Raw genomic sequence first — 26,362 nt, forward strand, 5'->3', positions numbered from 1 at the left:
TTATACAGCTGTTTCTTCAATCATACAGGAAAGAGTTGCAAACAAAATGTATTTACATTCTTTTATATTTACCTATGTAGTTACTTTACTAGTGATTTTTATTTCTTTGTACAAATTAACATTGCTCTTCAGTATCTTTTCATTTCATTCTGAGGGACTCCTTTTAATATTTCTAGTAGGGCAGGTACGACAATGACAAGTTCTCCCAGTTTTCTGTGTATTTGGAAATGTCTGAATTTCTCCAATTTTGCCTTTAAAAATTTGTTTTTAATAATTTACATACAAATTAGTTAGCATATAGTGCAACAATGATTTCAGGAGTAGATTCCTTAGTGCCCCTTACCCATTTAGCCCATCCCCCCTCCCACAACCTCTCCAGTAACCCTCAGTTTTCTTCTCCATATTTATGAGTCTCTTATGTTTTGCCCCTCTCCCTGTTTTTATAATTGGTTTCCCTTCCCTTTTGTGCATCTGTTTTGTCTCTTAAAGTCCTCATAGGAGTGAAGCCATAGGATATTTGTCTTTCTCTGACTTTTTTTTTTTTTAAAGGATGGTTTTCTAGATGTGGGATTCCTGGTTGACAGTTATGTCTTCCAGAACTCTCTGGCAGCCCACTGCCTTCTGGTCTCCATTGTTTCTGATGAAATTTGAGTTGTAAATATTACTGATAGTAAATCTTTTTTTTTTCTCTTGATTCTCTCAAGATTCTGTCTCTACTTGGCCACTCAACACATTGGCCATGATGTGTGTAGGCATGGATCTCTGAGTTTATTTCAGTTTGTTGAGCTTCCTAGATTTTTAGCGAATGTTTGAGTTTGTGAAGTTTTCAGCCATGATTTCTTCAAATCACCCTTATGCTCATTTTTCTCTCTTTTCTCCTTCTGGGACTCTCATAATGGGTACACTGATACACTTGATAGTATCCCCACATGTCTTTGAGGCTGTGGTTTTGTTTTTTTTTTGTTTGGTTTTTTTCCCTGTTCCTTAGACTGGATAGTCCGAACTGACTTATCTTTAGGTTTGATGATTCTTCCTTCAGCTCAAACCTGCTGATGAGCCCCTCTGGTAAATTTTTTGGTTAGTGATTATAATTTTTAACTCTAGAATTTCTTTCTTTTTTGGTTTAGATTCTCTCTCTTAGTTGATTTTATCTATTGGCGAAACATTGTCCTCATAACTTAATTAATTATTTAGATACTGTTTCTTTTAATTCTTTGATAATGTTTATACCAGCTGATTTAATGTCTTTCTCTTAATAAGCCCAATATCTGAATTTCCTCTGGCACAATTTATTTTTTAATTTATTCTTTAAGTTTATTTTTTGACAGAGGGTGAGAGAGCACAAGCAGGGGAAGGGAGGAGAGAGAGGGAGAGACAGAATCCCAAGCAGGCTCCATGATGTCAGCATGGAGCCTGATGTGGGGCTTGATCCCACAAACTGGGAGATCGTGATCTGAGTCACAATCAAGAGTTGGACGCTTAACCAACTGAGCCACCCAGGAGCCCCACAGGCACCGTTTCTGTTGACTGTTTTTTTCCTCCTATCTACTTTTGTACTTTCTTGTATGTACAAGAAAGTGTATGTGTATGTCTGTGTACGTCTCCTAAGTTTTGTTGAATTATGGACATAATGTAAATACTGAGGAATCAGATTCACTTTTTTTCTCTAGAGTTTTGTTGCTGCTACTGTTTGTTTAGTGACTTTCCTGGACTAATTTTGTAAGGTGTGCAGTTATTGTAGTATCTCTTGCCTGAATGGTCAGGTAATGGCTGGACAGAGGTTTACTTAAATTTATTCAGCCAGTAAGTCTGGCATATTTTGATGAGGGTCTCTGTGCTTGTTTCATGGCATGCCCTGAGCATGCAGGCACTTTATAGCTCTGCCTTAGCCTTCACCTACTGTTTGTGCAGAGCATCAAGGTCAGCCAAAGCCGAGAGAAAGCCGAGGCTTTCTCATGTGTTCCTTGCACATTCTTATAGCACTCTAAATCCTAAGAAATATAATGAAGCTTGCCCCTTATGCATATCTTATTAACTATATTTTCCTTTTAAGGTTTTTGGCCAGACTACTGTTACCCCAACAGGTATCATCACCTCAGGTAGCTACTTGGTATATTAAACAATGTCTTTGTTTTGGACTAACAATTTAGGGATGGGATTTTCCTCACTGAGTGATCCCTGATTTGGGTCAAATAGAGACGAGCTCTGTAAATGCGTGTTCCCTTTCCAAGGACTTTCCAGTCCTTGCTGATTAGTGTTAATTATGTGGAAATGGGGCTTTTGGGGAAAGAGTCAAATTTGTTTAGCTTCCTTTAGTGGCCACTGGGCTACTTGTATTCTCAGCATAGTTGCAAAGCTGCTGGACTTCAGGGTGATTTTGGAACTATGGAGGAAGATATTTAAAAAAGAAATTAAAATGCCACAAGCTCACTGTACTTACTGAGCTTCAGATTTTTTGTTTGTTTGTTTGTTTTAATAAATACTCCTTGGATCATTGAAAGACTTTGGTTAATTTTCAGAGTCCTAAAATAGTTGATTTTGACCATTTCCCCCAGGGTTTTCATTAATTTTATGAAGAAGTAGATTTCCTAATGTCCTTATGCTGGCATTCCAGAAATGCTTTTCCTTCACAGTTATTTTCTATTGACTCATTTCACCCCACCATAAGTCTGATCTTTTTCATAGAAATTATGTTTTCTCTGAAAACACCTTTCATGTATAGAGATTAACAATGTGTATTTATCATATGGCTCAACAGTTAGACATGCAAACTCCTATCTAGGGCATAATGTTATACAGAAAGTCTCTGCCTCCTTATAATTCCAGATTTATTAATAGTACTAAATGAAATATTTCATTTCAGGTTGTGAAATTCTGGGAAGTTGCTCTTACACTCAACATCTTAGTTTTTGAAATCCTATGTCTACCAACCGGTAAATTAAAAAAATGCACATATATTTGTTGACATGGCATATTAATTTACAATTGATCTAGTTTATCTTTTTACACTATTTCTTAAACTCTGAGGACTAATATATTACATCAAATCAATTAAAATAACTTTTGGCTTCTAATGAACTAAAATAAATACAGGCTAGCAAGTTCTACATTAGAACATTTAAACCAGAGAAAAATAAACCCTTCCACACCCCAGTTTAAAGTTTTAATGCATTTCCCGCACCAGGAATGACATTCATTTACTTATCTTCTAGGGTGTGGTCTAACTTATGGTTTCAGAGAAACAAATCCTCTAGAATTATCTATTTAGAACAAAATGGGATATGTGGCCTTATTCATGAGGTGAGAGATATGTGGATGGGGGGGGGCGGATAAAAAAGTCATAATGTAAAGGAGTGTATGTCCCATAATACAGGGATTTTTTTTTCACTTATTAAAACTATATTATTGTTCTTTTTTTTTAATATATGAAGCTTATTGTCAAATTGGTTTCCATACAACACCCAGTGCTCATCCCAAAAGGTGCCCTCCTCAATACCCATCACCCACACTCCCCTCCCTCCCACCCCCCATCAACCCTCAGTTTGTTCTCAGTTTTTAACAGTTTCCTATGCTTTGGCTCTCTCCCACTCTAACCTCCTTTTTTTTACTTTCCCTTCCCCTCCCCCATGGGTTTCTGTTAAGTTTCTCGGGATCCACATAAGAGTGAAAACATATGGTATCTGTCTTTCTCTGTATGGCTTATTTCACTTAGCATCACACTCTTCAGTTCCATCCACGTTGCTACAAAGGGCCATATTTTGTTCTTTCTCATTGCCACGTAGTACTCCATTGTGTATATAAACCACAATTTCTTTATCCATTCATCAGTTGATGGACATTTAGGCTCTTTCCATAATTTGGCTATTGTGGAGAGTGCTGCTATAAACATTGGGGTACAAGTGCCCCTATGCATCAGTACTCCTGTATCCCTTGGGTAAATTCCTAGCAGTGCTATTGCTGGGTCATAGGGTAGGTCTATTTTTAATTTTTTGAGGAACCTCCACACTGTTTTCCAGAGGGGCTGCGCCAATTTACATTCCCACCAACAGTAATACAGGGATATTTTTATAGATTTTGCCTCAACTATTATTTGTAGTTTGGTCACAGACTAACTCAGAACCACCACTGCTTTCCTTGTTAAATATGAAAGATTCAGGCACTAAGCAGAGAAAGATTTGGGTTCTGCTACTTGCTGTAGAAGGAATTACTTGTGTGGTCTTGAACAAATCACTTGATTTCTGTACACCTCATTTTCTTTTTCTGTAAAACGAAGATGAAAGACAAAATGACCTACAGACTCCTTTTCAACTTGTGCAGTACATTTTAATGTGGATTTCTCTTAACAGAATTAGAGTGGGAATGAGGAATCAGTATAGGATCGGGGAAATAATGGAGAATTTAGATGTATTTCCAACTTGCCCCCAAAAGGCATTTAAATTCTGTTGTATAAAGGATAGACTCATAGAGTTGAATGTAAAAAGTACTTATAGTAGGTTCCTCTGCTCTACCTTTTCTTTATAGGACCAAAATTTGCTAAATTATTCTAGCCAGGCTACTGCCTAATTACTTATAAAAATTAAAAAAAAAATTTAATGTTTATTTATATTTGAGAGACAGAGAGAGACAGAGTGCAAGTGAGGGAGGGGCAGAGAGAGAGGGGACACAGAATCCGAAGCAGGCTCCAGGCTCTGAGCTGTCAGCACAGAGCCCAATGCGGGGCTTGAACTCACAGACTGCGAGGCCATGACCTGAGGTGAAGTCAGATGCTTAACGGACTGAGCCACCCAGGTGCCCCAAACTGCTTATAAAAATTTTTAAAGACAGAGATCTCATGTTTTTTTTTTTTTACATAGTGTCTTGAAAAAGCGTGACTATTGTTTTAGCTTCATCATTATTTCCTATTACTTATGTGAGCCAGAATTTTCAAATCTGTGATTAGTCTAGCATTTCCTAAGATCCAAGATGCTTATCTCTCCATATCATGTTTTTCTAGTTAAGTGAAATCTTGAAAGATAGGAATTTCTAATGAACAAGAACAATGCTGCTTTTAAAAATTAGAAAGCAAATCTCCAAAACATAAGATAATACTCGGGATTTATGACATAATCTACGTTTTAAATGTGGTCTAGGTCTATCTACATTAAGCCCAATCTTCTGTACCTTTTTCCCTCTCCATTTATAGAATTTTTACAATGACATTTAAAGTGTGGAATGAGCCTTCTTCAATACCTTAAATCTTCATAGAGCGAATGAATAATGGAACTATCCCACTTACTATGCTAATTAATGAAACAAAACTTTTTGTGTTAGAAACATCTTCAGAATGAAGGAATGAAGTAAGGACTTTCTTACAGTGTGTCTAAAAACACAATTAACTGAAACATTATTTGATGAGAATTTTATACTACTATTTTCCTCCTACTTTATTCCAAAGTATTTGAATTCAAATTGTTGGGCCATCCACAATCTCTGATTCCTTTCCCCCCTGGGTACTACTATCTTTTTAAATTTCCCTGTCATTTGCTATCTCCTGGGTGTCTCAGAAACAACCACTGAAGTACCCCTGCTAATTTCTTAAGTATACACACATATGGATGTTGTAAAATGAATATCATTAAGTTTTGATATGAGATTATCATTTATGTACACCCCCCTGTGGCACAGAAAGATCCTTCCAAGGATAAGAAAACCTCCAAAGGATGAACTTACCCAATCACACTCGGTGGTACCAAAGAGCAGAGAGAGCAATTCATTTTTGACCCATGACAACCTGCTTATTTCTTCACACATAAAAGCAACATTGCCACACAAGTAATTATTGGCTATAAAATTATCCATAAAAGCTATTGAGAATCTAAATAATTAAAATCACCTTTGGTCATAACTGGATTACATGCTCAGAGATGGCATGCTAATATTTTCCAACTTTGGATTTGCCTTACACTTGAAAAGTTAGCCTAAAATGAAGTTGTTAAAAGTGATATAATTAAATGGCATTTATATTTTGAGTGACATTTTTACTTTTATATTTTATTTTTTTAAATAATAAAATATTTCTTCAAAAATATTTTAGTCTAACGTGGGTATCCATTTTTTTTTACTATATAACATCCCCTTGAACTTTTAGGTCTATTTAATTTAAATCCTTTGCTCTACTCCAATCTTGCCCTATCCTTACTTTAATAGAAAAAGCACACGAGGATGATATGCAGACAAGTGCAGAGCAGTTCTGCTAGCATTTAATCTCTTTTTAGATAAATGCAAATATTGCTGCTGATTGTATTGGACTCTTGTCCGGGAATCATTTGGGGAGCTTTCTCATCCATTTTTCAAGCTGTGTCTATTACAATCAGTCACTGAAAATGTGATCTAGAATATTCGTTCTTGACGAAAACAATAGAATTAAGCTACAGGGCTTTGGAAAATTGCTTTCATATTCAAGCAGGGCCGCACATATACAGACACCTTGTTGATGATTTTACTGCCTCGAAGAAAATGCATTGCAACTGCCACAAGCCTGTCGTTTGGCACTTTATCACTTACAAGTGATGATAAAATTGCGACAAAGAGACTTCTTTTTAATCTTATAGGTCACTGCTTGTAGTCTGGACTATCCACCCTTTTGTCCTCTTATTTAAGCTAGATAAGGTGGAAAATTCCCTTTAGTTGTCTGTAAATTTCATTTAAACAGTATGAAACACAGACTCTGTCTTCTGATTTTGAAGTCCCCCAATCTTTTAATATATCAATTTTCTTTCTTCATATTTTAAAATTATTTTTTTTGAAAGAGTTCTGAATGTATTGGAAATGGTTTTTATGAAATTAAAATACTGGGTGTATTTTGAAGGGTTCAAATGCTTTTATGAATCATAAATATAGAAGAGAATCTTTTTGACATCATGAGAATCCTGACTACAAAATAATTTCGTTACTGAGTTTCTTTCCGTTATTATAACCATCAGTTTCTACAAACTACTCACATAAGGATATTTATGCAGATACCAATCTGGCAACACATAGTTACCAAAAAAAAAAAAAAAAGGTATTTCTGAATAAATTTCTCTAATCAATGAGTCCTTACCTAAGGAACAGTGAAGCAAATGAAGAGGAAATATACATAAAAATCTATTTTTGAGCTATTTATTTCTTTTGCTCTTTGATTTCTGGACTTTTGGGTTTTCTTCGGGGGATCTTTCTATGAAGCCACAAATGCATAGTCTCATGGTTTATTTCTCTGCCACAGGTTTTTATTATTTTAACCATCACTTAGTAATAAAGAAAGGCTTTGTGAATACACTAAGTCTTAGAGAAGAATATTTTATATTATATAAATGAGGAGAAACTTTATTCCCAAGGCAACACTTTATTTCTACTAAAGTACCAAGGATGCAGCTCATGCTGTCTTTCTCTCAAGTGGATCCAGTTTACAAATGTAATTTTTATCTCTGATTAAATATGCTTTTTGGCCTGCTAGCCTCATTTTACAAGTGGATAAAGCATCAAAAAGAAAAGTTAGTAACATTTTACGTGTCTGGTAAATCAGAATATAATATTTAGAGAACAGAAACAGGCAGGGGATGAAGTCTTACTAAAATGCTCTTAGCAAAGGCTTCCATTTTTTGAGCACGTACTATGACAGGCACTATGCTGGCTGTATTATGTGCATTATCTCTAGGACTCCCTGCAATCTGGGAAGAGATGCATTATTTCACCCACTTAACAGAGAAAAGTGGTGTATATGAGAAGGTTAAGTGTCCAGCTGTGGAGGACAGAGCCAAAAGCCAAAAGCCTAAAGATGCATTATAAACCACAAAAAAATGATCCACGCAAATCATACTGTACTCTCTCACACTAACAATCAGAGGCTTGACAAAGAACAAAACTACTACGAACCCAAAGGAAAAGTTACGTGGGGTTCCATCGTTTTGCCACGCTCTCTGTAAGGTGGCCATTGGCTTTCTGTTTTTAGATCTGCAGTTCAGCACTCTGTCTACAAGACCCATTTAGATTGTTATGCGTGAGATCATTTTCTAAACATGTCTTCTGATGACGGAAAACTTTTTTGGTGGGGAGGGTTTGTTGGAAGACGCAGTTAAACATACTTGGTCCTCTCTTGTTAATTTTTACTTCATCTTGAGTGCAGGGCCCTGATCTCATGTGGTTGTCTACGTAGGCATGCTTTCTGATATTGCGGGTGTGAATGTATACACCTGCTTTTGTGGAAGGGTACCAAGTCCCTGTTTCTTCTTCTTTTTTTTAATGTTTGTTTATTTTTGAGAAAGACAGAGAGTGTGAGTGGGGGAGAGGCAGAGAGACGGGGACAGGATCTGAAGCAGACACTGCGAGGACATCAGCGGGCCCCATGCAGGGCTTGAACTCATGAACTGGGAGATCACAACCTGAGCTGAAGCTGGACGCTCAACCGAGTGAGCCACCCAGGCACCCCAACACTCCTTGCTTCTGATCACTTGTGGCTCTGTGCAACCACATGTTTACTGAATGACTTACAGACTCAAATATAAACAAGTGGCAAGCAATTTGCTCAACAGTTACTCCCCTCTCCTTTTCACTTCACCGTGAAGTCTTCCCTGATAAATTGGAAAAGACAAGACCACCTCCCACTGCCCTGACCCTGTCTAAAAATGCAGTTCTCATAAGTACTTAGAGATAAACAAAGCAAGTGTGTCCACACTTGGCTTCTCTACAGGTGTGGTTTAAAATTTTTTTTTAATGTGTATTTATTTTTGAGAGAGAGACAGAGTGTGAGCGGGGGAGGAGCAGAGAGAGAGGGAGACACAGAATCCAAAATAGGCTCCAGGATCTGAGCTGTCAGCACAGAACCCAATGTGGGGCTCAAACTCACTCACTGTGAGATCATGACCTGAGGCAAAGTCGGTTGCTTAACCGACTGAGCCACCCAGGCGCCCCTGCAGGTGTGGCTTTTATATATGACTGTGTTTGTAAACCATGTCTAAGGTATAAGGAGGAACCATGACTATTAATATACTTTGCACGGTGCCTAGCACTGCCCTCTGAATGAGAAATCATGAAGGGAGTCCGCTAATATTTATGATGCTAGCAGATTCCGAGAACAGCCACCTTGGGTGGCATCTGTTTACAGATACAGGTTTTAGACTTACAGTCTGAGTGCTTGCAATGCTACCTCAGAATTTTACCTGTCCAAAAGCTGATTTATAGTCACAAAAATATGTGTAAATCCCAAACAACTTTTTTTGGGGCGGTTGCAAGCCAAAAGTCTTATTTTTGCTTCTGGCAGCATTTTTTGAGTTCTCCCCATAATTGTAAAAAATGTCTGTATGTGTGACCAGAAATTCTTTAATGGTGAATGTTTAAAGACTCTAAAAGAGGAGTAATTGGGTCATTTGTAAAAATATCACAGCCTGTGACTTGCTAAAGAATGTTTTTGCCTTATGCAAATGGGAAGTACTCTTAGGATTTCCTTAAGAAAATGAACCGTTCCTCAAGGAAATAATAGCAAAAGCTTTTATATCAGATTTCTTCCTGCTGAAACTTTGCTTGAAGAAAAATTATCAATATGTAGGAGGATACGGGGGAAGAACTCCGGCAACGGCATGGCTTAGTAATTTTACTAGGAGCTGGGGTTCGTTTCTTTACACTTGCAGGTCTAGCAACTGGATTTTATTAGTAAAATAAAGATGATATGATTCATAATGGACTTACATTATACAACACATATAAATCAGAAAGTCAATTTATTAATTTAATGTGGGAGTTACGGTTACTAGGGATGTATGCATGTATATATATATGTGTGTGTGTGTGTGTGTGTGCGCGCGCGTGTGTGTGTGTGTGTGTGTGTGTGTGTGTGTGTGTGATCCTTTCTCCCAATGTCACCATTCTTTGGAAGCTAAGTAGAAATCTTCTTGGTGAGCGCAGATTAGTGCAAACCTTCAGCTATATCTTGTGGTGAAAGTTTACAGATCGACTTTCTCCACAGAGGATGCTATATATCTCTCATACAGGAATATGTGCCCACCCCAGACTCAGCCTTTCTCTCAACTCTACCCTGGTAGACACAGGAGCCAATCAAGGCATACCAAATGACAACAGATCACTGTTACTACGGTTACTATTATCGTTGTCATGGGTGACTTCTGGAGTTTATGCTCTATTTATGCTCTGCCTCACTTCTCACACTCAGGCCACACGTGATCAGTTCTTCCTTTGTCAATTTGCCATAGACAGGGAAGCAAATAAATGTAGACATTGAGATTATGTCTGAAGTTAGCGCTAGGCACAGAATAGAGGCCTAAAGATTTCTTCAATGAACATGCAGCTCATAAATTTTGGCATCTATGTTATCTGTTTTGGCTATTCACTTATCTTCATTGCTTTTTTTTTTTTAAATGTTTATTCATTTTTGAGGGGGGAGGGGCAGAGAGAGAGGGGGACAGAGGGTGACAGGGACTCTGACAGCAGAAAGCCCAATGCAGGACACGAACTCACGCACCATGAGATCATGACCTGAGCTCTTCGTTACTTTTCGATATTTACTGTTTCCTAGATAATTGAAGTTAGTAGAGAAATGGCTTCTGTGTCAGTGAGGTGCTGTATTGCTATTATACAAGGTCAGTTCTGTCTCAAGTGGCTTCATGAGGATAGGTGAAGCTAAACTAGGTAAAAAAAAAACTGGGTCTCAGGGCACCTGGGTGGCCCAGTCGGTTAAGCATCCAACACTTGATCATGGCTCAGGTCATGTTCTTATGGTTCAAGCCCTGCGTTGGGCTCTGTGCTGGGCAGGGAGCCTACCTAAGATTCTCTCACTACCCCTCTGCACCTCTGCCCTGCTCACTCACTCTCTCTCTCTCTAAAAAAAATCACTTTGAAGTAAAAATGTGAGTTTTAAAAGAAATTTTAAAAGGTGGGCCTTTATTAAAAGAATGGGTACACTACATTTTCTTTAGGGGTAGCACACAAGCATGAAATAGTTTCTCAAGATGCCTTGACTAATACTACTGCACCTTAGTTCAGAGACGAGACTACAGTTATTTGAACTTCAAGTTATAGCTCTCACCTAGAGAAAAGTAAACTACCCATTTTAAAGTATCTCAAAACACTGCAAAATGCCCATCAATCAGAGTCCTAAAATATTTATGATTTTTATCCTTTGGAAATCTTTTGCCATAATTTTGTGCTGCTATTTAAACTAAAGTAGTTTAAGCAGTCAACTTGCTATTGGCCTGTCACATCCCCACCTGAGGCAGCAGCTACATTTTTATACCTCCTCATAAAACTTTATCATATAATCAGCATAAGGTCAGGAGAAGTTGAATGTTGTAATGAAATAGTTCTCAGGAGATGACTTATTTTATCCCAATACCTTTTTTTTTTTTATAGATCTTTCTTAATCATGGGATGATTCTGAAAGTTTTCTGTTGGACAACATCCAAGACATCTACAGAATATTTCTCTCCTGTATCTTGCGACGAACACATAATGTGTTTTTGCTTTTCCAATTAGAGGCTTTTTTTTCTATCAGAGTATAATTTCTAACTAATTTCTTTGGTAATAATATATCTATAGTACAAACCATAGGAAACAAATGGTTTTATTTTATTCCTTACTCTGTCAAATTAGCACAGGGAGCCCCAAGAATTGGTCATGGGATCAATTTCTCATCTGAGAAATTTTTCTTTTAAATTGAATTTACTTTTTAAAAAAATTTTGTTTTTTAATATTTTTGAGAGAGAGAGGGAGAGAGAGAGAGAGCATGAGCAGGGGAGGAGAGAGAGAGGAGAGGGAAACACAGAATCTGAAGCAGGCTCCAGGCTGTGAGCTGTCAGCACAGAGCCCGATGTGGGGCTTGAACCCACAAACCGTGAGATCATAACCTGAGCGGAAGTCGGATGCTCAACCGACGGAGCCACCCAGGTGCCACTAAATCAAATTAATTTTTAAATCACATTCTACAATGCAACTCTTGAATAGATCTTCTGGATCAATCAAGTGTTTTGTTTTCTAGGGGAAAAAAGCATGAACAAAGTAATGCTAACTCATGCAATTCAAAGAAGTCGTATGAATTATGTTCAAATCAAGATTTTATTTACTTTGATACCTCTTTAACTGTATCAATTAGAGTAACATAAAAATATCTTCCCCACTTTGCTCCAGACCACCATCATACCTTTAAAGCCATTTTTATTTATCTCTAGAAATTGCTTTGCCTTGCACAAAATAGTTAAGAATATCAAATTTTCAATTAAAACAATATTTCCCAAGTTCATTTATGTACCCATCACAAACTAATATTTCTGGTAAAAACAACAAACACAAAAAAATTCAAGTGGTATAAAAGTACATCAAGTAAAAAATGAAAAAACCCCAAGTCTCTTTAAATCCCACAATATCTCCATGTTTAACAACTATCTTGATAAAGAAGTCTTAGCTTCAAACTTGTTTTTTTTGCATTACCAGAGGATAACAAAGTTGCTTTCTCAACAAAGAATGAAATGGACTTATACTCGGATGTCATCCAGAGTGAGCAAATAGAAGCCTTTGAAATTTGTGCCTTGAAGCTGAAAAACAAGTACACTTGAATGCTAGAGGCTAAGGAGTGAGGGGAAAAAAAAACCTTCGAGATTGACCTGGAGAAATTTAATATGATCTGTATTTCAGTGCATTTGCCATTGTTTAGGGACATCCATTCTCCTGTCTCCTTAAACTGGTGTTCTCTTTTTTCCTTTAATAATACTAAAACTTGTTTTTTTTTTCCTCATGTGTTTCATTTATTATTCTTCACTGTTTGTAGAGATACAGATCAGAGCATCCAAGGACTCAATTAAAAACACAAGTAAATAAAAATTCTACAAGATAAGGACAGCTATGGGGTGTTAGGACCCCAGAGCTCATAATCAGATTTCATTTGCTCTGACTATTGAGATGATGCGCAGGATGGAAACAGAGTGTTCATCTGCTCATGTGTGGCTGTTACAACAAAGTTCTTGAAAATCTCCCTGTTCAAAAATACCGTAATTACACTAAAAGGCAAAGAGAAAATCATGAAAACTATCGGTAGTGTTTATGATAGGAAAAGCCTCTTAGTAACTAAAAATCAAATCTTCAAACCTGTAAGAAAAAAACATAAACTACTCCCAATAGAAAATATTTATAACAACTCTGTGTTAAGATAATAGTGAAAGACACCAACTTAAATGTCTAACATTAGGGAATTTTTTAATGATTAATGGAATCGTGATATAATGAATTATTATGTAACTATTTAGATAAGGATTTAGAAATATATATTCATTATTTTAAAATCATGTGGCCAGCAGATCTGACCATAAAAGTGTTTTAGTTCTTATCTACATGGATATGCATTTTATTTTTTTAGTTTATTTTTGAGGGAGGCAGAGTACGAGCAGGGGAGGGGCAGGGAGAGAGGGAGACACAGAATCTGAAGCAGGCTCCCGGCTCTGAGCTGTCCGCACAGAGCCCCACGCAGGGCTTGAAACTCACAAACTGTGAGATCATGACCTGAGCCAAAGTTGGACGCTTAACTGACTGAGCCACCCAGGCACCCCTGGATATGCATTTTCTAAGAACAAAATATTAGTTGAGGCAGAAATGAGAAGGCCTGCTTCTCTGAGACATCTTCAGGCTAAATAAGGTGATAAAAAATAAGCTCCTGGATGGTGGTCATTAATGCTATTCACCACACCTTGCACTCACTGCATTTCTTTCAGCCCTCATCAGATTGCACTCCCCAAATCCTTAGAGCTGGGATTGGTCACGTGACTTGTTACAGTCACTCATAAACGAATGGAAGTAACAATGTCACTTCCAAGAAGAAGACTGTGACCTAATTTGAGATTGCCATACTCTCTTCTTTCTCTCTACTTTGGTGACGAGCAACATTCCAGAAGGTGACTGCTCCATCACCCTGCGTTCTAGAAGGAAAGCAGCACAGCGCAGGCCCCTAGCTGATCCAAGATGGATGTGTAGCATAACTGAGAAATAGATCTCTCTGGTTGCATGTTCCTGCTATAGAACCCAGCCTATCCTTGCTCAACTACCGTGCTTCTGAAGAAACAAGTTTAGGGTCTACCGAGATATACTTGTATAGTCTTGATTCTGGCTATACTCCTAAATAGTTCTGTGATCTGGAGTAAATTACCTAAATGAAATTATAAACCTCAGCCTCCTTGTCTGTATAACATGCAGATAACAATACTAACTCACAGGGCTATTACAGTGATTACGTGAAACGATATTTAGTATAACACGTGGCACAGAGCAAACTCTCATTAGACAGTGTTATATTTACTACTGAACGAGGTCAATTAAGGAGCGTGCCCCTCTTGGGATAGACAGGAGTTGGTGGAAATGTGCGGGTGGGGGTGCACATGCTATCGGAGGTCTCTGGCAAGACCCTAAGGCACGCCTACTTGTTTGAATGGTGAGATCGGACTCCGTCACCTTGTCTTTAGAAAGAGGGCCTGGTGCTAGCCAAGTCATTATCCAAAAAGACAAAAAAGACGTGTACCCATCTCCAAGCATGCCCCATCTAAAGAAGACAGTCTTGAGAATATTTGTTCGGCAGCACAGCAGGAAATTAGGAAACACAGGAAATTAGTGCTACCGCTTTCCTTTATCTTTGTCCGGTATACAGTAAACAGGATTATGCTCCCGAAGCCATGGCTTTTTAAAAAAAAATCAGTGCGACGTTATCATTTTTCCTAGGTAGGTGGCTTGGGGGACAACTGTATAAGGCACCTTGTCTGAGGTCTAGCTTGTGCGGATAAGACATCTGGACAGCACATTGCCAGGGAATCTTTCCAATTTACTGGTGATGCTCATTATTTGCAGATTCTGCATTTGTGAATTCATGTACTCACGGAAATTGATTTGTAATCCCCAAATGAAATGCGATGCTTCGCGGTCATTGACAGACAACTGCTTAGAGGTGAAAAAGTTGAGTCATGTGATGTGCATAGTGCCGGCTAAGGTTGAATAGGGCACTGCTTGTTTCAGAGCTCATACTATAAAACAGGTGTCCTTCTCTGGTCTATTTAGTGTTCCTTTTTTTGTATTTTTGTGATTTTTATTCATGACTTTGTTGTTTAAAATGGCTTCTGTGCATAGTACTGAAGTGCTTTCTAGTGTCCCCAAGGTCAAGAAGACAGTGATGTGCCCTATAGAGAAAATATAAGTGTTATATCAACTTCCTTGAGGCATGAGTTATGGTGCTGTTGGCTGTGACCTGAAAGATAATGAATTAATACATACATACATTAATACATACTAAACAAAGTGCCTTTAAACAGAAAGACATAATGAAGGTTATGCATTAATTGGTTGATGAAAATGTCATGACCAGAGGCTCACAGGAACTTAATCTGTATATTCCTTAGGAGCGATTGTTCTGTGTTTATTAATTTACTGTTCACAGGGACTTTAGAGAAAGAATGTAACTACCACCAAAACCAAAAATCAACTGGAGCTTCTTTCACTGCTAAATTGTTTGAGAAAGCACATAAAAAGATGAAGGACACCTGGGTGACTTTGTTAGTTAAAGTGTCTGACTCTTGTTTTCAGCTCAGGTCAGGATGCCATGGTCATGGGATCAAGCCCCATGTCAGGCTCTGTACTGGGCTGGGTTTGGAACCTGCTTGGGATTCTCTATCTTCCTCTTCTTCTGCCCTTCCCCCATGTACACTCTCTTTCTCGAAAGAAAGAATGAAAGAAAGAAAGAACCAAAGGACAAAAGAAAAGAAAGGAAGAAAAGAAAGAAAGAAAGAAAGAAAGAAAGAAAGAAAGAAAGAAAGAAAGAAAGAAACCATGGTAATATGGAATGGAAGACTATGGAAGTCAGGCCAGTACCTAACATTTTCTAGTAAGTGGTGGAAATTTACATGAACTACAGGGTACATGCAGATGGATTTCAGAGTTTCCACTGAACACAAGTCCAATCTTTTCAGACCCTCTCAGTATTCTTACTCTGTCAAATTAGCACAGGGAGCCCCAAGAATTGGTTGAGTGAAAATGAATGGAGAGAAGACTGGTGGAGAAGTTGTAGGTAATATATTTTTGCATTTCAGTTACCCTGAGCGTCCAATCCCATAAATACTACTTCCATTTAAGATGGAACACTTCTGACTATACCCAACTTGAGTTTCGGCAGATGGAGAAAGCTCACACTATGTGTTACACAATTCAATGTGCATAGACACTGGGTATCTCTCAGGCAATAACAAATTCTAACAGAGTCTAGTCACAAGCAAGAGCTTTGTCTCCAAAGGACGATAGCTTTGATTTTAAGAAGTGGGTTTTTTTTTCTTTATTTCTTAAATTCAGTGGCTCCCACTAAAATTATTTTACTGGAGTTTACCATAGCACATACACACGGCACCTGGTCTAGTACTAAGAGAACAAACAATCTAAGGTTCCTTGAGTCATAGTAATGGGGCAGCAGGCTAGATAATGGCATAGGCTGGGTTCTCTAGAAATCATTCCCCTGCTCCTGACCCCCTAAAAGAGGTAAATGAGTCAGGGTTTCCAAAGAGACATCTTACCTTTAAAACCCAAAATTACTCAGAAGTTAGTGGGTAAGGAGTTCAAGATGTCCAATGACCTCTTCTCCTTGGAAGTGAAATCCCTACATGCTCCACTGGCTCTCCAGAAACTTCACTTAAGTTGTAACTTCAATTGTATAGGTATAACAGCTAGACGTTCACGTTTGCCATTTGTCCAGAGGTAACTGGCAGGACACCACGAAGGCAGCAGACAAGGATGATATCCAGTGAGAACATGAGACAGACAGAAGGTCATTGTGCTGCTAGTGGCAGGAGTAAGGCGCACCACAGAGCCCTCCGTGCTCTTGGAGAAGACAATTCCACTCTGCCAGCACTGAAATATTCCCAGCTAACACACGGTAAGACTATTTCCATCATGCTCCTCATCCATTGACTTCAATCATCACAAAGGACTCAAAGTGCCCACATCTCTTGTTACCTGAATCTTCGTCGCCAATATAGTTCTGTATTTCCTTTAACCTGACTGCATCTCTCCATGTTCCCAATATTCAAAATCCTCCCACTGTTCCCTCTGGAATTCACAGTCCATCACCAGCAAGATCCTTTGCATCCTCAACCTTATTTCCACGTGTTTCCTTTACCCTCTTACCTTAAATGAAATTTGTCCTCTTCAGGTTACTGTTTCCTCACAGCCCTCAGAAGGTTATTGTTTTCTCTTTTACATTGCTCATACCACTGTCCCTTCCCGTTCTTCTCAAATAATTCTCTTTCTATACCCCTCATTACTCATCTGCACCATTTTCAAAGTCATGCCATAATCTGAATTCATATAACATACTAAGCACTTTGTTTTACCCATTTTCAGGCTTTCAGGTTTCTTCTCTCATTTCTTCAGTATTTTATTTTATTGATAATTGTTATGATTTCTTTTGTTTTTAAATTTTTTTTAATCCTTATTTATTTTTGAGAGACAGAGCAAAGTGGGGGAGGGGCAGAGAGAGAGGGAGACACAGAATCTGAAGCAGGCTCCAGGCTCTAAGCTGTCAGCACAGAGCCCGACGTGGGGCTCGAACTCACAAACTATGAGATCATGACCTGAGCCGAAGTCAGATGCTTAACCGACTGAGCCACCCAGGTTCCTCTCCTGTTGTTATTTCTAATACTACTTCTATAATAATTCACAGTGATTTATGTGTATAAATAGATGATCTCTCCAATATTCTGGCTTCTCAGTGCCTGATCTCCTTTCTGTGAATGACTTTGTTGTCCTTCCTCCCCACTACGCCCTGGAGACATTCCCTAGACTTAGTCATGACCAGTAATGGCACAGCCTTCATAATCTTAGTTTCGAGTGTTCGTTGTTTTACCACCATCTTCCACTTTGCAGCTCATAGTCTTCAGTACCCTATGGCCAACAATTTTTCAACCCTCCAGGGTCCTACAACCCACTGGCCCTTTTAACGCTTGAATGTCTCTCAACCCTCTCTTGTAGTCACCTTCCTTCTTACGCAGCTTGGATTACATAGCTCATCATTATAACTCCATTGCTTTCACCCTCAGCTACCATGCTGCCTCCCAACTCCTATCTGATCCCATCGTCCTCCACAATACAACCTCAACATGCATGGGTGCAACTCAAAGTTGGCTATTCAAGGGCTCTATCTGTGTTGCTGAGCCTTTCTGGAAAGCAAATATCTAATCATGCTAACTGGACCACCAGCCTCAAAGAATGCCTGGAAATGCTGTATTTCCCTGTCTAATTATCTTTCTCTCAAGTGATCATTTTATAATGAGTTATCTCTTCTCAAACCTCTGATGCCCCTTAGCCATTCTCACTTTTGGGGATTATCTTGCTTCCTAACTCCCTGACAAAATTTGAATAATCAGAAAAGAACTTCTACATGTTCCCATCCTGCCTTACCTCCTGTTTCCATGGATGAATTCTTTGTGCTCCTGCCTAAAGCCCAGACCTTCACTTGTATTCTGGATCCCATTCCCTTGTGCCTACTCCAATACGTCACCACAGCAATAATCTCTCTTCTCCTCTCTCCTTTAAAAAAGAGAAACTCTCCACACATCTGTATGTCTCCTTCCAGGTGCCTGTTGTGGCAAAACTTTACGGAAGGGTTGAATCTCCTTGCTGCCTTCACTTCCTCTCTTCCCCTGCCTTTTGGGATTGATCGAAAAGTCCTCTGAGGCTAATTCAGTTATAGGAAAAGGGAAGGTAAATGAGGAAAGGAAGAAGAGATATAGGCAAAGCATCCTCAAGTCATATACACCAGGTCCTTGTCTCTTAAAGACAATCCTAATATATAAATAGCTGCCTTTCTTACCCCCTGCCTACATCATCCTTTCCCTTTTTCAGACCACTGAGAGAATCCTTTTGTCAGTGCCCGAGTCAGAGTTTTGAGGCTCCTGACCTAAACCTTTCTGCTGAACAGAGCCAGATATAGACTCCTCAAGCAGACGATAAATCCCACGTAACCTACTTCTCCAAACACCTATTTCCTTTTGGTCGTGAAGGCATTCATGAAGTCATACAAATTGAGTTTGGGGGGAAAAAAGCAATGATTTACTCTACAAAATTAAGCAAGCATAGGATAGGAATGAAGGTACAAATTAGCCTCCAGTTTCTTTTTGAGATTTTTGGATTATAACGCGTCTTAGCTACAAACAAAACCAAAACTAAAACCGAACCAAACAACCTGTGAGAAATAAGCAAGTGGCCCGACGAGGTGTGTTTTGCAGTGAAACACTAACAAACACTTGACCAAAGTTATGTTGGGCTGTTTAAATACTTTCATGGTTGAAGTTGCATCGACTATAGGTCATCGTATTTTCTTCAGAGCATGTATTTTTATGTGCATCTCTGCAGCTAGATATCTAAGTCAACACACTTCCTAGGTTGAAAACATTTCTGCGCTTGTTCTTAAAATCCTACAGGTCATATGATTTGCCAATTACCTTTTAAAAAATGAATTATGTATTTTCTCTCTTAAATCTTTTGAGTAACAGATTCCCTGTTCAAGGTTCCTTGAGATGACCCTTAAGCCATCCTTGAATACTTATATTTAGTCTGTCTAATCATGAATGATGAAATATCTGAAAACATCTCATCACAACTTTTAGGAAACTTTGAGATGAATTTGCAGAGTCATATGTTTTGCTTTCGTTGACCCCCAAAAGTTCCATGTATGTGTCCTGGTTTTTCTTTTGAAGAGAAGAGGACCAATTAGTCACATGCTAATCAGGACTTTTGGGTTGAATGTGTAATGAATCATTTTTTTTTTTTCAAATCAATCATTAACTTTTACTGAAGAGGCAACTCTGACACAAATTGCTGTGGGTCATTTAGGAAGGAATAACAAGAAACAGGCTCTATCAGAAATGAAAGAAGATCCATATATTTTCCAGAAGCTGCCTGCTTCAAGAGGTCCTTATCTTATTGATTCTCATGCTTCCATGTCTAGATTTCTGGGCTCACGTCCCAGAGTTTCTGACCCATCACATAAGAGAGACAGTTATTACCATGAAGGGTTCCAAAACCTCTTTGGGCTCAACCTCTACTCTGGGCAACCATGCCAAGGAAACTTCCTGAGAAACTTAATTAGGTATCATTGGGCCACACCGGACCTATGACCACGGTGAAGAATGCTAATTATGTTCATCCAATATTCACTCATTCATGCATGCATTTGTTCCTCTACCCACTCATCAAACCTTTGCTGAGAATGTTAGATCACATACCAAACGTTAAAGGCACACATGTGATTAACCCACAGCTGGTGCCACCAAGGAGCTCACCTTCAGTGGAGGAAACACAAGTAACTAAATAATATAAACCAATCTGAGAAGAAATCTCTGCAGGTTTGGGGCATCTGGGTGGCTGAGTCAGTTAAACGTCTGACTCGTGACTTTGGCTCAGGTCATGAGCTCACAGTTTGTGAGATGGAGCTCCACTTCGGGCTCTGAGCTGACTGTGTGGAGCCTGCTTGGTCTCTCCCACCCTCTCTCTGCCCCTCACCCCTGCTCACGTGCACCCAGGCCCTCTCTCTCTCAAAATAAATAAATAAACTAAAAAAACAAGCAAGCAAGCAAGCAAGCTCTACAGGTTTTTAAACTAATGGTCTTGTTGACCAAAAAAAGTTAATAATTTCCAAACTATTGACTGTGTTTACTATTAGTTTTAGACATTTTCTTAAAAGGTCTGTTTCATACTTTTTACTATGAACCTGTTCATTATTTTGTTCTTTTGTTCTTTTCTGTTCTCTCTTTTGGGCATTCAAAACGTTTCTGTTTTAGTTTATTATTTTTTTTAAATATACCTTCAACCAATGATTTGCCATTTTTATGTAATGTTTAAAAATAATCATGTTGACACATCAATGTTGGGCAGAATATAGCACTGATGATGAAGGCCCATTTACAATAATTTAAAATAACAATAAGGTGATTCTAAAGGAATAAGATTCTAGCAAACAATGAAAATAACTTTTTCAATAAAATATCTAAACTTCCAAATAATCATGTAATCTGGACAGTTACGAGTTAAATTATGGTTCTGATTACTGCTCTATTAATATCGATACTTGTCTTTAATTTTATTTTTTCCTTAAGAAGGAATCAACATAAGGCAAAATTTTTAGTGTACTTAAATGTGAAAATGATTTGTTACAGGGGAGATAACTAAACCATTGTCTAAAAATAGTAAATTTTTTAAAGCCTACTTTCTTCTTTAGTCCCTGAAAGAAACACTAACAGGTCACCCAAATAAATTTTTCCTATCCCTCAAACGATTCTATTATTTCTCAAGTGTTTTGTTTTAGTAGGAGGTCATGAAGTTTATGTTTTATATAATTATAAGAATGGGACGCACTAAAATTATTTTTAGGAGAAGTCCATGGTAGATTAGTACCACTCTAGGCAACATCTTTACAACTCCATTGAAGAGTTCGGAGTGGTTACCTTCTGGGAATATTTAGAAAACTTTTGTACTTTTATGTCCATAGTATCTATTGCTACTACACATCTTCCTTGACTTACTATAGGGTTACATCCTGATATACCCATTGTAAGTTGAAAATATCTAAAGTTGAAAATACATTTAATACACCTAATCTATCGATCATTGTACCTTAGCCTAGCTTACTTTAAACATGCAAACACTCACATGAGCCTACAGTTGGGCAAATCATCTAACACAAAGACTATTTTATAAAATAAATGTGGTGACTATCTCATGTAATTTATTGAACACTAGGCTGAATGTGGAAAAGCAGAATGGCCACATGGGTGCAGAATGGTTTCAAGTGTATCAGTTTTTCGCCTTCAGGATCACGTGGCTGACTGGGAGATCAGGATCACTGCCACTGCCCAGCATCATGACAGAGTGCCACGCGTCCCTAGCCTAGGGAATGCTCCAAAGTCAAAATTCAAAGGTTTCTACTGAATGAGTATCACTTTCGCACACTGTAAAGTTGAAAAACTGTAAGTCAAATCATGAAGAGTTGGGGACAATCTGTGTTTGTTTTGTGTCTTAAAATTTCAATACAGGAGTGCTAATATTAGCACTAAAAACAAGACACTGAATGTACTTTGATTCCTTTGTGGTTGTTTTGCCTTTAGAATATATTCCATTAAGAATATACAGTCAAGGGGAGCCTGAGTGGATCAGTTGGTTAAGCATCTGACTCGGTTTCGGTTCAGGTCATGATCTGATGGTTCGTAAGTATGAGGAGTAGGGCTCCGTGCTGAAGGCTAGGAGCCTGCTTGGGATTCTCTCCCTCTCCCACTCTCTCTGCCCCTCCTCCATGCTCACGCTGTCACTCTCTCTGTCTCTCTCTCAAATAAATAAATAAATACATACATACATACATACATACATACATACATACATAAATAGACTAAAAGAAAAAAGAATATACAGTCAAAATACCATGTTTCAAAGCCAGTCGAAGAAATGTGTCAATGTGGTTATTTCATTAACTTTATATGCTATTTATATGTACAGAATAATTTCTTTTAATTTGTTTTTAGTATTTAGGGATTACTTTTCTTTCTTTTTGATTTGTGTTGTTTTTTTAACTGCATAAGGCATGTACATGATTCCAAAGCCATAATAATGAAAATAAGTATTTTCAGGGCATGTGGGTGGCTCAGTCAGTTAAGCATCCAAATTCAACTCAGGTCATGATCTCGCAGCTTATGAGTCCAAGGCCCGCACTGGGCTCTCTGTTATCAGCCTGGAGTCTGCTCTGGATTTTCTCCCTCTCTCTCTTCCCCTACTCTGCTCTCTCTCTCTCTCTTCTTCTCAAAAATAAATAAACAATAAAAAAATCATTAAAAAAGTATTTTCACAGAAAGGTCAATTCTATCCCTGTCTTCTCCATTCTGTTCCTTCTCCCAATGTAGGAGACCAATTTTATTAGTTTTTGCTTGATTTTTCCAGTGAGTGTTTTGTAAAATACCAGTGAAATATATCCATACATAAATACGTTGATATTTCTTTAATTTCATAAATATGAATGCTATTTTCCACCTTGCTCTTTCACTTAACAATGTATTTTAGAGATTGGCCCATATCAAGATGGAGAATCACATGCCTTCCTCTTTACAGTTGCAAAATACTCTAATTTGTAAATGTTCTACAGTTTATATAACAAATTCTTTCTTTTTGAATATTCGGATTGTTTCTAATCTAATGCTTCTATAAATAAGATAACAAAGAATATCCTTTTATATGTACCAGTTTGTATTTTTTTCCTGTGAATCTTTGGGATAGATTTCTTAAAATAGAATTGCTGGGTCAAAGAGTAAATGCAAAAGTAATTGCTCCGTAGCTTTACTTATTTATTTGTCTCTGTGTCTATCTATCTATCATCTACCTACCCACCTACCTACCTATGAGAGAGAGAGAGAGAGAGAGAGAGAGAGAGAGAGAATCCTAGGCAGGTTCCACACTCAGCTTGGAGCTGGACACGGGGCTCGGTTCCATGACCTGCGGTCATGACCTGAGCTGAAATCAAGAGTTGGATGCTCAATAGACTGAGTCACCCAGGAGCCCTGTAGCTTATTTTTTTCTTTTTTAAGTGTTTATTTATTTTTAAGAAACAGAGCACAAGTGGGGGAGAGGCAGAGGGGGGTGGGACAGAACATCCAAGCAGGCTCTGTGCTGACGGCAGAGAGCCTGTTTCAGGGTTCGAACTCACGAACCATGAGATCATGACCGGAGCTGAAGTCAGATGCTTAACCCATTGAGTCACCCAGGTGCCCTGCTTTTTATTTTTAATACACTCTTCTAGTCTTTATCCATATACATGTATATTTTAAACAATTTCAGTCAAATTCATGAGGATTTTTTGTATTTACATTTAATATAAACATTCATCTATGTTTCTATGCCTTTTCTTAATTAATTTTCATCGTTCCATAATAGTTTGCAATGATGAATGTATCAAAATCATTTTTGTCTTCTATTTCTTTCCTTCCAAACTAGAGGATATTTGTTAAACTCAAAAGAGTTGATAGTTACTTTACGTCTAGTGTAAAGCACACGTGTAGCTGTGTGTGTGTGTGTGTGTGTGTGCATTTAAAAAAATTTCTGTGTATCTTTCAGCACATGTAATTCCCTAACATTTCCATTTTTTTTATTTGCTCAGGCAGAATTTAAAAAAAACACACACCGGGGTTTCAGATTATAGCAACTTATTTTGAATTATACCCATCAGGTAATGAAGAGGTCGATCTGGTCCATGGCATGTATTCCTACACATTTAAAGCATATGGAAAGGCCTTGACTAGGAATTCACGTATCAATTTAGAAATCACCTAAACTCACTTCCCTTCACTGACTTTCCACTCCTTCCTTTTCACCTTGCTGAGTGGTGGTGCTATGGATCAAGAGGGAGAACTGTTTCCTTGGACCTGATACACCAGACCCCTTGTCACTAGCACTTAAAACTTCAATACCTCCTTCTGGGCAGGTGACCCCTTCGTAATCACATTTGTGCCTAGACTCAGCTTATACCAGTAACTGTATTTAAAATTAAAAAGTAACTTATGGGAAGTGTACATATTGAATTGACCGGTCATCAGAATCTTCTGGGCAACCTGGGAGGTACATTTTGCTAAACTGTCCGTGTGTTTTCTACTTCATGTAGCAAAAATCCCCAAACTGAAAAGAGAACTGTGAGAACTTACTCAACGTGAATATAAACATTATGTTAGCTATTAATCTATAGCTAAATTAAAAATTATTCTCTAAATGTAATTAGGATCATTTTGCAGTATTTAAGTTTCTATTTCTTCATCCAGCTCAGAACCGTCATGACTTTTTATGGAAAAAAGAGAACTGCGATTTGGTTAAAGCCTAACACAAGTCGCTCAGCGATTTATAAACACGTGATTTACGCAACGAATAAAGTCAGACATCATATTCCTTAGCTGTTTTGCATCAGAAACTTATTGTCAGGCAAAAATCCATAGTTTTTCCTCTTAAAATACGTATCATACAAAGAGAGCAGTAGAAATATTTTATTATAATTGCCGGCATCACACTTTAATGGTAAAATGATTCAAAATTATTAACATTGTCACCAAAGCCAAGACAGATGTATTTGTTATAGATGAAGAAATCCATGAAAATTGTGTTAAAGTGGATGTGAGAGTCACTTAAGATTATTTACAATACAATTACCTAGGACATTTGAACTGAAAAGGAAACAAAAAGGACGTAAATGGACAAAAAAATAAATGACAGAAGGAACTCCTTCTTTTTTTCCTTACAGGGAGGCCAGTAAGGAAGGGAATCGGGAGCATTTAAAATGTAATAGAGTTGTGTGCAATTTTTTTCCAGGACCAAGAGCCACACTGTTATCTGGTGAAAAATGAATATGAGACATTTATTGCTGCTGAGGGATTCCCTGGGCCGCCCGTGATAGGTCTGGACTGAGGCTTTGCTTGAAGGTTATGTGAAGACTTTGTCATTCAAAGTCAGCACCACTGACAAGCACTATCCTCAGTAGGGCCAGCCCGAGCTCCAGTGAATAAACAAAGGGGCAAGATATATTAGAAAGTGCTTGGAATCCTTCTGCCTCCTCACAATTACTCATTCAGATTTATGGTGTATGATTTTGACTCACTCTGGCCAGGGTCACTGATCATACTATAAAGAGGCTCAACATCAATAAAGACACATGGATCACACGTGTCAAAATGTGCACAAGCCGGCGTAGACATTACGAAAGAAGACCGGTCATTCAATTGCGGTCCTTCTCATTTTCGATCCCAAACAATCATTTTCTAATCTGATCGACCACCATTTGCAACAGGCCCAGTACTAAATAATTTCTTGGCTTTTTCTAAAAGGCAAATTCATTCTCGCAGGCCAGAGATTTACTGCTCTAGAGGATATTAAGAAAAAATATTCTACCAGTTTTGAAGGCAGGCTTTAAAAAAAGAAGTCCCCAAATGATTTTGAAATGCCAGAGTCATTGGAATTAAATGAAAGATTTCCCAAGATGATTACTTTGAAAGAAACAACTTTAATTTGGGATTTGTGTGCATGTGGTATTTGTAACTTCTGAAACCATCAAAATACCAGGCGTTTTAGCTTACAATGCCTCGACTGGTGATTCTGTGTTTACCCTGTGAAAAGGAGGGTTACTCAGCCCTTAATCTTCACCATTTCCAGGTCTTCAGTCCCAAAACCTCACAGTCATCCCAGACTTCTTGTAATTTTTTGTAGCCCACAACCATTCTAACAGGAAATCCGAACAGGGAAATGTGGCATTTGAGAAGTGTAAAGAAATCCATCCGGTTATATTCAGGAGGTCCCTGACTTCGGA

The sequence above is a fragment of the Panthera onca genome, chromosome B4 (assembly GCF_046562875.1).
Source record: "Panthera onca isolate mPanOnc1 chromosome B4, mPanOnc1 haplotype 2, whole genome shotgun sequence".
Taxonomy (NCBI): Eukaryota; Metazoa; Chordata; class Mammalia; order Carnivora; family Felidae; genus Panthera; species Panthera onca.